The sequence below is a fragment of the Nuphar pumila genome, chromosome 9 (assembly GCF_984573655.1).
Source record: "Nuphar pumila chromosome 9, dmNupPumi1.hap1.1, whole genome shotgun sequence".
NCBI classification, from domain to species: domain Eukaryota; kingdom Viridiplantae; phylum Streptophyta; class Magnoliopsida; order Nymphaeales; family Nymphaeaceae; genus Nuphar; species Nuphar pumila.
This window is the reverse complement of record NC_143257.1, coordinates 10,636,475-10,649,786: the sequence shown is the minus strand read 5'-3', so window position 1 is coordinate 10,649,786 and position 13,312 is coordinate 10,636,475. Positions and strand designations below refer to the sequence as shown.

Sequence of the window (13,312 nt, the reverse complement as noted above, 5' to 3'; positions counted from 1 at the left end):
CATCTCAGTCATCTGTTTTGAAACAATGTGGGTAAGTGTTTGATAATTCCTGTAACATCTAAGCCTATTAAATCAGTGAATTCTAGTTTGGATAGCAGTGCACTGGGGTGGGGTACGAGGTCTCCACCTCTGTTCGGTCTCAAAATTTTACCTTCTATTTATGCCTTTGTCCTCACACGGGTTTTGATTTTAACCTTCATCTCTGGTTCATTCCTTGTTTCATGTCCTCTGTCCCCTGTCCAAACGGGGTGGGGCCCTATTTTCCTGATCCTTGTGTTGTTGTTGCCTTCTGCCGTAAGAGAAAGAAGAGGAAAAAGATGAGAGAAATGAGAGCTCGCACGACTTGTTAGAGAAAGAAGAGGAAGGAGAGAGGAGAGATTCTAGAAAGGGTTTTACGTTCAGGTTATATATATATATATATGTGTAATTTTATAATATGTATAATGGTATAATAGTAATTTTCTTAATGGGGAGTGAGGACAGAGTGGGGCGGAGCAAAAGTAAGTCCATCCCCGCATGGGTTTTGATTTTAACCCTCCATCCCCTATTCATTCTTCATTTTATGTCCTTCATCCCCAGTCTAAACTAGGCGAGGCAGGACAAGGCCTTGTTCCTGTCCACTGCCATCCCTAATTCTAGGGAATTGTTCTCTTCGTCTGGTAAGAGAGTCATCTGTTTTGAAATAATGTGGGTAGGCATTTGATCATAGCAGTAACATCTATGCCTATTAAATCAGTGCATTTCTGATGAATTCTAAGGATTACTGGTCTTAGAGTTGGCATGGTCACAATCATGGCAATAGCTAATTGATCTTAATTTTTGAATTTTTAAAACTTTTTGTCAACTATAACTAGAGTGGTTTTTGAGTCAAATGAAAGTGCATTTAGTTTGGGTTTGGATATTTATGTGTCAGATATTAAGGGAATCAAACTGACCCAGTTGCATTATTAGTCGGTTGAGTAATTGTTGTGTTGATTGGCTTATTGCAATTTAAGCTTTATATATAAAAAAAAATCTAAAAATAATCAACAATGGGCTTCATGGTGCTGTATTTAGTGTTTTATTTCTTGTTGCATCATTGTAGTCAATAAATTTTTTACTAAAATATACTCAGTTGACAGCCCTACACATGGTCAAACTTACTTTGTTCATACTTTTAGAATAAGAGCAGATAATTTTATTTTTCAAATTACATGGGTAAAATAATAACTTCAAAGTTTGAGTTAGGTTAACCTAAAAATAATCCAACATTAGTTTACAATTAGAGTAATTTGATTAAACAATAAGAAAACTTGTTGGGTATTTGCAAACTTATGGTGTGCACATGAACTAGGCCAAAACTTTTGGAAGTATTTAAAATCTTTCATATATAAATAATGAAATTTATTTCTAAAATATATTTAAAAAAAAATATATCCATCCTCAAGTTCCTCACGATTTCTATCACAAATCTTTATCTATAATCTCTACAATGTCATCTTATCTGCATCATGGCAGGGACCATGAACGTATTTCACGCGAAAGGAAAAATAAATAAAACAAATACGCTTAAAAAAAAACTCAAAAAAGGAATAAGGGCACAATATAGACGCTCCCCAAGGGCACAATATAGGTGCTAAGTGCCACAGTCATTTCACGTGGGGCCTGCACTGAGGAACTGTGGGCCCAATGCAATACTGTCATGTGATTGGCTATGGCACTTAGCCATGTCACTTAACCGGTCCTTTGATCTAATAATTTTAGGTAATTTGGTCATTTATGTTCACTGGCCGTGATCGACCGTCCTCCGTTGGTCAAACCGCCTGAGCACACCGTCAACGGCGACGTCGAAGGCATCCATGAAGTGGTAGAGCCCGCCCGCGGAATAGACTAGCCGAGGGAGGACCTCGAGGATCGTCTCTCTCATAGCTCGGACCCTGTCCGGGCCGAACCCGCTCAGAACCCGTTCGATCGACGTCCCGTTCTTCACGTCCCTCCTGTCGATGAAGACCGAGTAGGACTCTGGGTCCGGAGGAAGGTGCCACGTGTACTGGGAGTAGGCGGTCCTTTGCCAGAAGAAGACCGGGATCGCCCCCGCCACCATGCAGTCGAAGACGGACCGTCGGGTGAAGCTGTCGCCGCGGGGCTGCAGGCAGAACTCCGACCCGAGGAAGAGGCCGACGGTCACGGACGTGTCTTTGCCGCACCGCTTCTCCCTGCAGTCGACCGACCGGCACCGTCCAGGAGCAGCTTGGCACTGCCGGAAGAGCTCTGCCCGGAAGTCATTCCTGAAGGCCGATCGCGTCGCTCCGGCGAAGGAGAAGAGAGTCGGGCGGGAGACGCTACGGACGTGAGAGCGCCATCGGTCGACGTCGGCGTCCCGCCTGGGGTGGAAGAGTGTCGGGTAGGGCACGGCGACGTCCATCTCGTCCCAAGGGTTGCGCTCGATGAGAAGGCGGGTGACGTTCTGCATCGCGGGCATGTTGAGGAACCTCCCGCCCCAGTCCTCATCCTTCCACCGCCGAAAATCCCACGTGATCCGGCCGAGCATCAAGAAATGGTCCCGACCCCCGTCTCTCCGCCACCACTCCTGTCCCCTGAGCCAATCCAGCAGCAACTCACAATGACGATCCCGGTCGCCGGATCCCGGCGACCACAAGTACTTCCCGACTGCCAGCCCTGCGTAGAACGGCACGAAGAACGCCGTCGCCAACGTCGGATATAGTGTCCGGCAGGGGTGCCGGAGCATTCTGTGGTGGAATATGAGTTCTGCAGAGAATTGATCGGTGGCGAACCAGGCGCCTAGGAGATCCTCCGGCACGATGCCGCTGGGAATCTCCGCCCTCCGGCCGAAGCCGCCGTTCTCGAGCGTACTGCAACGGGAGCCCCACGGGCTCAGATCGTTGCAATTCTCTATCAGCTCCTTGTTGAAAATCGGCGGTAGGTCGTACACGTATACCCTACCTGGGGAAAGGCATAATTTAGAAGAAAACGACGACGAGTAGGAGGAAGAAGAAGAAGAATAGTTCATTGTGATCGCCTTCTCAGACATAGAAATTACAGGAGGCAAGGGAGACGGGTCTCCGAGCCACGGTATCGATACAGTAAGGCAATGGAAGAGGGAGAGAAAGGCGAGTTGGAGGAAGAGGAGGAGAGAGACGATGAGCCATTTCTGGTGGAGGTAGGTCAGCACGGACGCGACGGGATTTCCGTCGGACGCCTCACGAAGGGAGGCCTTCGGCAATCGCTTGAGCAAGTGGAGCACTCCGTTCATCCCGGGGACGGTACTCCGGCTTGGGATCTGTCGGAAAAATGGGATTAGTGTGGTTTTGACAGGAGAACAGCCTGCCCCAGTAAGGAGTGAAGAGGACTGAAGCAGCCAATGCCAAAGGAGAGGCTGCTGGCGAAGATGAAGTTGGAGGCTGAGAATGGAGATGGCAGCCAGGCGGGTGAGGTCCACGTCCGTGGACGCATTCTCATCATTCAATCCCGTTTGTGGACGCACACGTCGTGGATGGTGGACACGTGGATACAATCGAGGCCGTCTCCTTGCTAGCCGACGATTCGTGGCGTCACCCTCTTACCCTCCTCCAGCTGGCTGGGATATCGTCAGCCACAATGGCTCTCGTCCCCATCGACATGTGGATGGAACATGGTATTGTTTGCGGTGACGTGGACAGGTGATTAGTGAGTCAGATTCTGGACCTTCCAAAAGGAGGATTAGCCAAACGAAACTTAGAGGGGCGTGCGGGGAGTGTGAGGGCGTTAAATATTTATTCTAAAAGTAAATCTAACCTTGCAGATGAATTTTAAATAACACTTAGATCGTGATTTTTGATAAAAAAAACGTTTTTTTAAGTTTTAAATATTTTATAAAAACATTAGATTGTCTATTTTAAACTTTATAAAAATCTACATATGTATTGAAATCAAACAGAGTTGATTCTAATAAAACCAAACATGTACGTATAATACATCTGTATGATCAGATTTAAGAAAAACATGAAAAAACCTTTAAAGATGCTAGTTTACAAAAAGTGGTAGGCATAAAAACGCATTTAGCATCTATCATTTAACACCTAACGTACCTACCAATCTCTCTCTCTCTCTCTATATATATATATATATATATATATATATATAGAGAGAGAGAGAGAGAGAGAGAGTAGCTGTTTGATGAAATATGCTTAATGATAAGTGGGTGCTAAATGAATGGTAGCTGCTCACACGTCGTGCTCAATAGGGTTTTCAGTCCTTTTCATTTTATTTATAAATTCTGACCATACGGATGTGATCTATGTGGTTGATTTTATAGGGATCAGCTCTTGGAGTGTTGGGTTGGTTTTTATAAGGTTCTAAAAAATTAATGGTCCAAAATATTTATAAATTTTTGAGACTCTAAATATCATTTTTTTGATCAAAAACACATGATCCAGGTGTAGATTCTTCGTAAATCGACCATGACCAACACATTTATTCATTTATGGGGTTGAAACTGCAAAAAAAAACATTGAAAGGGCAGAAAAACCTATTTAGCATACCATTTAGCACTTAACTTGTGATCAGCTATATATATATATATATATATAGAGAGAGAGAGAGAGAGAGAGAGAGAGAGAGAGCACGTGCACCCAAAGAACAAAGTTTTGGGTGTTTCCTTGAACTGAACTCATATATGTACTCTTTATAGCTTACTTGGTGGAAAAACATGTATTAGATTAAGTATTCTTTAAAACTTGGCAAAATATATTGATGCTAGTTTACAAAAAGTGGTAGGCATAAAAACCCATTTAGCATCTATCATTTAACACCTAACGTAGCTACCAATCTCTCTCTCTCTCTCTCTCTCTCTCTCTCTCTCTATATATATATATATATATATATATATATATATATATATATATATATATATATATATATATATATATATATATATATATATATATATATATATATATATATATATATATATATATATATATATATATATATATATATAGAGAGAGAGAGAGAGAGAGAGAGAGAGAGAGTATAGCTGCTTGATGAAATATGCTTAATGATAAGTGGGTGCTAAATGAATGGTAGCTGCTCACACGTCGTGCTCAATAGGGTTTTCAGTCTTTTTCATTTTATTTATAAATTCTGACCATACGGATGTGATCTATGTGGTTGATTTTGTAGGGATCAGCTCTTGAAGTGTTGGGTTGGTTTTTATAAGGTTCAAAAAATCAATGGTCCAAAATATTCATAAATTTTTGAGACTCTAAATATCGTTTTTTTCATCAAAAACACATGATCCAGGTGTAGATTCCTCGTAAATCGACCATGACCAACACATTTATTCATTTATGGGGTCGAAACTGCAAAAAAAAACATTGAAAGGGCAGAAAAACCTATTTAGCATACCATTTAGCACCTAACTTGTGAGCAGCTATATATATATATATATATATATATATATATATATATATATATATATATATATATATATATATATATATAGAGAGAGAGAGAGAGAGAGAGAGAGTATAGCTGCTTGATGAAATATGCTTAATGATAAGTGGGTGCCAAATGAATGGTAGCTGCTTACACCTCGTGCTAAATAGGGTTTTCAGTCCTTTTCATTTTATTTATAAATTCTGACCATACGGATGTGATCTATTTGGTTGATTTTACAGGGATTAGCTCTTGGAGTGTTGGGTTGGTTTTTATAAGGTTCTAAAAAATCAATGGTCCAAAATATTTATAAATTTTTTTGACTCTAAATATCATTTTTTTCATCAAAAACACATGATCCAGGTGTAGATTCCTTGTAAATCGACCATGACCAACACATTTATACATTTATGGGGTCGAAACTGCAAAAAAAAAACATTGAAAGGGCAGAAAAACCTATTTAGCATGTACCATTTAGCACCTAACTTGTGAGCAGCTATATATATATATATATATATATATATATATATATATATATATATATAGAGAGAGAGAGAGAGAGAGAGAGAGAGAGCACACGTGCACCCAAAGAACAAAGTTTTGGGTGTTTCCTTGAACTGAACTCATATATGTACTCTTTATAGCTTACTTGGTGGAAAAACATGTATTAGATTAAGTGTTCTTTAAAACTTGGTAAAATAGAAATCAAGTTTCAGGTGAAATTTGATCCAAAGTATGGTTTTAGTAGATAAGCATTAATAAATGCATTCAAGGTTAGGATTATGCAAAAGCACTTACGTACAACTATGTTTTAAAACATAAAGAATGGTTTAGAACATAAATTATTCACGGCTAAGGAGCTATTGGCTGAAACAGATAGGGACAGGTTATATTAACCAAATGTAATTCTATATACTCCAAAATAGTAGGATTTGACTCTTATATCACTTTTTTCTTTAATGAAAAAATCTGAATTTTTAAGAGATGAAAATTTCACACATTGTAGGCCTTTGAGTTTTCATCCCTCAGAAGATCCGATCCACATTGGAAAACCATGATCTGAGTGCCAGTTTCAACTACGGGAAGCATGTATTTGAGGGTCAGATGTGCCTTTCTAGATTCTCACATGGTTGTTTCTTCATTTATCTGGATGTGACACAAGCTGAGTCCCGGGCCTGATCCAGCTCCAGGATGATTGCTCACTGCCGACTTCTAGTGACAATGCAAGCTGCGAATAGGGCTGCAAACAGATTGGACATGGTCAGATATCCGACTCAAGTCTGATATGTTATTTCTGGATATGGATCCTTTAAGTAAAATCCAAATGTGCATTCAAATAAGATTTAAATATGTTCAATCAAATTACTTTTGGATTTGGGTCAGATTCAGCTCAGCATTTTAAGTTGGATTAGAGTTTATCTAAATCATAATCTCACCAGTTTGTAGTTTTTTACATGTAAATAGCTTGTTTTTGTTCTATTTTTTCTTGAATCCAGTATTACCATATGTATTTTGGATTCAGATTCAACCTTACCTCCTTGGATCTGATTCAAATACACAGTTTTGAATCTAGCAAGATCGGGCTGGAACCCGACACATTTACACCCTTAGTTGAACGAGTCAAATTGTAAGCTCAAAGCTCAGGTGGGTCCTTCAACTTTGACCAATTGAATGAGCATCCCAAGACCACATGTTGCCCAAGAGAATATAGGTAGGGGCCTAGTATCACAAACAAAAGAGCCAATCAAGCGAGAGGATTACATCAAAGGCGCCTTGGATGTCGTTCATCTTAAAAATGAACGACACCGATTAAAACAATGAACAGGCTCATTGTGAGCCGTCCATCCAAAATAGGAACGACCCAAGTGATGGGCATCCCCATAGGTTTTGGATACCGTTCAACTTGAGATCAACGGCACCTTGTCAGAGCACACTCTGACCTGGTCCCATCTCGCGAGTCAAGGCATGCCTTTCGAGCCAGTGTGGCTCTCATGTCTCATCGCAGTTTCTTTGTGTCCTTGAATGAGCCAAAGTGTCCATCATCGAAGTAAACGGCCCAGATTTGTTGTTTGTCTTGCTGAGTCATGCTTGTTCGAGCGAGATGTGTCTCCACGGGCATCTGGATTGTTAGATTTACCAAGGGAGTACTTGTCCAAGGTATATCAGCACCTTGCTCGTGAAACCGTCCTGCATATATAGGGTAACTTGTACTTGGTGTACCATCCATAGAATGTTAGAGAATAATAGGTACACATGCTGTTCAGGGAAGTGCGTTTTGGAGACCCCCTTACCTTTTGCTTATATTTACGAAAAAAAAGGAAAAAAAATGCTTATATATATATATATATATATATATATATATATATATATATATATATATATATATATATATATATATATATATATATATATATATATATATATATATATAAAGCTCTCCTGAGCTGAGCCGAGCCGAGTCAAACACCCAGTGTTTGGGATCAACTCGATTAGGCTGCATGAGCTGCTCGAGGCTCGGCTTGCCAGCTATACAAACCGATCACGAACAAGTTCGTGATAAGCAGACCCGAGCCAAGTCAAGAGCTGCTTAGTCCGTTTACCAGCCCTAACTCTAACCTATCGTTACCCTCAACCACTTGAGCTGAGTTAAATTTCTAACCACTTAGGTCGGATATCAGAAAACATTTGATCCGGTGACATTTATTTAACAGGATAACAAGTAGATGACCCTGTTAAATTCCTAAATGATGAAAATACCCTTCATTAAGGAACTTTAACATTTAAGATAGTTGGATTATGTCTATGCTAATGTACTTCTCTATTTGGATAACATGAGGCAAAAGCAAATTTAAGTTTGTGAGAAACCTGGTTTTTTTTCTCAAAACCAGGTTTTTAGCAATCCTAGTTTGCCAAAAAACCTGGGTTATCGTGTGTTTAAAACTAAAGAGAAGAATATTTGGATAAAAAAGCAGCCAGTTATTCTCTTGGCCAGTCACCAGTCAGAAAATTTGTTGGGCTGGTGTTGCCTTCCCCTGGCGACACCGGCCCAGTCAATGGCCTGTCGGAAATAGCTGGACTAGGGGTTACTAATGAAGAAGGGAGAAAGGGGTTGGGAAACAGGCCCCCCTTGATAAACCAGGTTGAAAAAACAGGAGGGCCACTGTTCTGCAAAATTGGGTTGAAAACCCAGTTTTGCCTTAAACTAAGTTGGCCCAAAACTTGGTTTGGTGGCATCCAACCAGCACCAAACCAAGTTTTGTATAAACCTGGTTTGACATCCAAAACCAGGTTTTCAACCTGGTTTAACCTTGCAGGAAGGGACACCCCTATGGATGACTTTAAAAAACTATGATCCAAGGGATGGTTTCTACTAGTTTCTATTAAATCAAACATGTAGATCACATTTGAGGAGGGGCAGATATGCAACAAGAATAAAAAATAGAAACTTGGTTTTGAGTGTCAAACCAACTTTTGTACATCGTATGGCAAATCAATAGGCTAAAGAAGATGAAAAAATATTCTCATTTTAGGATGCTTATGACCTATTTGACAAATAAATTTTCTCCCAAGAAGCTTATTGATCTCTGATCAGTCTATAAGACGATGTTGGAAAATCAGTTGTTTCATTGTTCTGATACAGCACTAAATTTTATGTCTTTCTCTACTAAGCAATTTTCTAATTTTCTCTTTTAGCCTCGCTGCACACTGAACATGCACACCAAGTTCCTTTACACTGAATGAATGATGTGCTAATGCTGGGCTAACGCTACACATTCAAACGCACCAAAAACCTGGTTTGGTGGCTGTTTGGATACCCCCAAACCAGGTTTACCAAAAACCTTGTTTAAGAGAAAAACTAGGCTTTCAACCCAATTTTGCAAAACAGCTCAACCCCTAGTTCTCTAACCAGGTTTATCAGGGCTGGGTGTCCCTAACCTTTCACCACCCTTGCCCACACCCTCCCATTGGACCCTCTACTCCTACAAATTCTAAATGGCCATTACTCGAAAGATGGTCGGGCTGGTTTTGTTTACTGAGGGCAGAACCTGTCCAACCATTCTACCAGTGACTCGCCTGAAAATGTTTTTTTTTTCAAATAAAAAACATGGTTGTCATTTCACCTATCAGAAAATGGACGGAATGATGTCGTCGGGCTACAACAGAACCAAACCGACCATTTAAGCGACTGGTCAAAAAATGACTAGCCAAGGGTTTTTGTTTTTGTTTATGTTTTTGGTTTTTATACATGGACATCTCTTTTTTGGCAAACACCGACCAAGAGATCAGCAACCTTTTTTATCAGTTTTTGATGAGCAAAAATCTGAAAAGCAGGTTTTTGGTCACCCAAACAACCCTCAAATGATTGTTTTTGGCAAACTAGGTTTTCAAAAATCCAGTTTAAGGCAAAACATGGTTTGCCAAAAACACATTTTGGCCCTATTGATAATGCTTTCATTTTTAATACCTAAAATCATGCATCTAAGCATCTTTTATTATGATGTTTCAGGATTAAATAAGTCATGGTTCGAATTTTGTGCAATTCGAAGTTAAAACGAAGAAGTTATGATCATTTTACAATTTTGAAGTGAATCTAAGGCAATTTGGACATTGATACAGTCCAAAGCATGTTAATTAGATCATGGATCCAATTCAAACATGATCAACAAACATCTAAAACCCAAATTCAAGTTAAACTTTTCAAGAAAGCCCTTTGAAATTGATGCCAACCTCTTTTAGATTTTTTGTAGATAGTTATGTAGTATTTTAGAAATAGGGTAAAATTAAGGAATTAACTATTAGTAAAGTTTTTTTACCTAATTTTTTCTTTAAATGTTCATTATAAGGGGCGTGAAAGGGGTCTTAAACCCCGATTCACACCAGCCCCTTCTTGCCTTTTCTCCTTTAATTCTCTTCTTGATTTCTCTCTCTCTCTCTCCTCCTTCTTCTTTATCTTCTTTTCTTCTCCTCTTTATAAGAGCGATCTGAGTGGAGACCAATTCGAAAGATGGCTGCAATGAAGATCATGAGTTAAAGACAACTCTTCTTCACCTAAATCGTCGGATTTGTCATTTGGTGAGTCTTCTTTACCTCCTCCAAATCATTCATGGAAATGCATGAATTCTTCTTTTGATTTCTTTTTTTTTAATTTTATAATTCTGTAGTTTTTGAATTTTTATACTTCAATTAATTGTTTTAGATCTGATTTTTGTTTTTGCTTTTGCTAAAAAAAAACAAAAATAAGATGTGCATCTATGCTCAATTGGCCTCAATTCAATTATAACATTAGATCAATTCATCTCATAGTTTAGATTCAATTCTTGCATTGTAATTTATGTTTCTTTGCTTTTATTTTATAATTAGATCATTTAGGAATTAGATCTTATTTCATAAATTTTGAATTATTCATTCTTTGATTTAATTTAATAGATCAAAGTGTGAAAATCAAAATTCTAGAAATTTGTTTTTGATGATTTTCTGTGGCTTTTTGTTTTTAACATAAATGATTTTCAGAATCCAAATCAAAATCTGTAAATTGGATCTGATTCTTGCTTGAATCATCTTTCTCTATGAAAAAATTTAGTAAGATCGGATTATGTTTCATGTTTCATTCTGAGCTTTTTCGGTGACATATTTCGGCAACTGTGTTTTCCTGCATTTTTATTTCTTTTGTTTTTTCCATATTTTGTTTTTGATAGATTTGAAGATTTTGAACTCTGAATAAATAAACGAATTAAACTCTTGAATGAGTTTAATTTCTTTTGTACAATTTTGTTTAGTTTCAATCTCTTTTACTATGTTAAATTGGTCGAATATCAGAAGTTGTCAGAAAGTTTGACAACAATTTCCTACTTTTGAAGTTGTTGCTCATCGATTAATAACTGAAGTTTCGCATGGAACTTTTCGATTTCGTAAATTGGATTCTCTTCTTATATGTATTGAGATCATATCTAAAATTTTTTAAAAGGATATGAATCCAATTGACATTCTTTTCTATCAAATTACAGAAACCTCTCTTGATATGAAATTCTGGAATTATCAATGGCAGAACTGTTATTTCGTGTGCTAACCCCAATTAGTGTAGATTTTTGTATTTTCGTATTTTTGTTGATTGTTTTTACAAAAAGGCACCATTAACTGGCCTCATTGTGCTAAAGTTAAGTGGATTTGGATCTCAAGAGAAGAAGTGAAAGGCAAAAAAACTCTACTTTTATATTTGTAGCATTTTCCTTTTCTAGTTAATTAGGGCCTTTTTGGCCATATTAAAGATTTGTAATTAATTTCATTTTCAGTCATTAAGTTGTAATAAGCACTTTAATATTTCATTGTTGAACATTGTAATTAGTTTTAATTTTTCTTTTTAAGGCAATAAATAATTCAAATTGAGTGGAATACAAAGTTTATCAACATGTTCCTCGAGTTCGACCCGGTTCAAACTACTTCACGAGTTAGATTTTTATTATTTGGTGGTCAACTTTCATAAATACTTTTCATAAAAATATCCTTTTAAAAATACATTGCTAAAGTGTATACCACCTATCATCCAAATGATGGAACCTTCTAGTTAGAATACAGGACGAGGATGTTTCGAGTAAACCATACGCCATGGATACTTTTAGCACAATCAAAATAGCAGGAATTGACTTTTAATTCTTTTTTTCTTGATATAAAAATGGAAATGTTCATTCTGAATGAAAAAAATGAAATTTTTTGAAATGCCCTACAAATTTTGAAATCTACCAACAACAACAACTACGCCTTCATCCCAAAACAATTGGGATAGGCGATATGAACCAACAAAGAAAATCATTTTGGGTCTTCCACATGAATCCTTCTCCTCCAATCATTTCTATCCAATGCCATGTCCTCGGTGAGGTTCAAAGAATTCATATACTTTCCTATCATTTCCCTCCAAGTCTTCCTAGGCCTACCCCGACCTCTTTTAACTAATATATTTTCCCATTTCTCCATCCTTCTAATTGAAACATCGTTAGGCCTTTGACGAATATGTCCAAACCACCATAAACGATTCTCTCTCATCTTATTTTCAATGGGTGCAATGCCTACCTTCTTACGTATCTCCTCGTTCTGAATCTTATCTTTTATTATATTTCCACACATCCATCTAAGCATATGCATCTCAGCTACACTCATTTTTTGAATATGATGTCTCTTGGCAGCCCAACATTTTGTACCATATAGTAATGCGGGCCTAATAGTCGTCCTATAAAACTTTCTCTTCAACCGCAATGGCATTCTATGATCGCACAACACTCTAGTTGCACTTTTCCATGTCCAAATTCATAAATGCCAGATTTATTTAAGACTTTTTTACCCTTCGCATGAGAAAACCTCTTAAAGTTTGTGCAATATAGCGGTATGCTCTTCTGGTTTCGCAAACTCTCACTAAATTATAGATTCACACATTTTTGTGTGGATCTTGTGAAATTTGCATAACAAAATTTGCAAACCTCACATAACTTAAACTTGCGTAACTTCATAGCTAATGACTAAATTCGCATATATAGAATGACATTTGCGAGATACCGTTCAAACTTCCTTTCAATGTCTAATCCTAATGGAAATTTGCAAATATATGACAATCTACACATGTAACATGTTGCAAAATTTTGTAAAGTTTGCACTCTGAAATGACCATCGCAAATAAGGTACTAAATTCACATATATAATATAACATTTGCAGGATACCATGCAAACCTCTTTTTAGTAACTAATCCTAAAAGAGATATACAAATATGTGTGATTTACGTATATAACATGCTACGAATTCTCGTAAAGTTCACAATCTAAAATGACCATTGCAAATAAGGTACTAACTTCATAAATAAGTCATTGTGAATATGCTTTTTATATGTGGATTTGCTGAAACATCGCAAAT

At 37.8% G+C, this 13,312-nt stretch overlaps 1 pseudogene across 1 annotated transcript; it reads right to left on the bottom strand.

The window, feature by feature from the left end:
- Positions 1-1,368: 1,368 nt before the first annotated feature.
- Positions 1,369-3,361, bottom strand: LOC149828408 (xyloglucan galactosyltransferase XLT2 pseudogene; annotated as a pseudogene). Its single transcript, XR_016434282.1, has one exon. The product of XR_016434282.1 is annotated as a xyloglucan galactosyltransferase XLT2 pseudogene (transcript).
- Between the last annotated feature and the right edge of the window lie 9,951 nt (positions 3,362-13,312).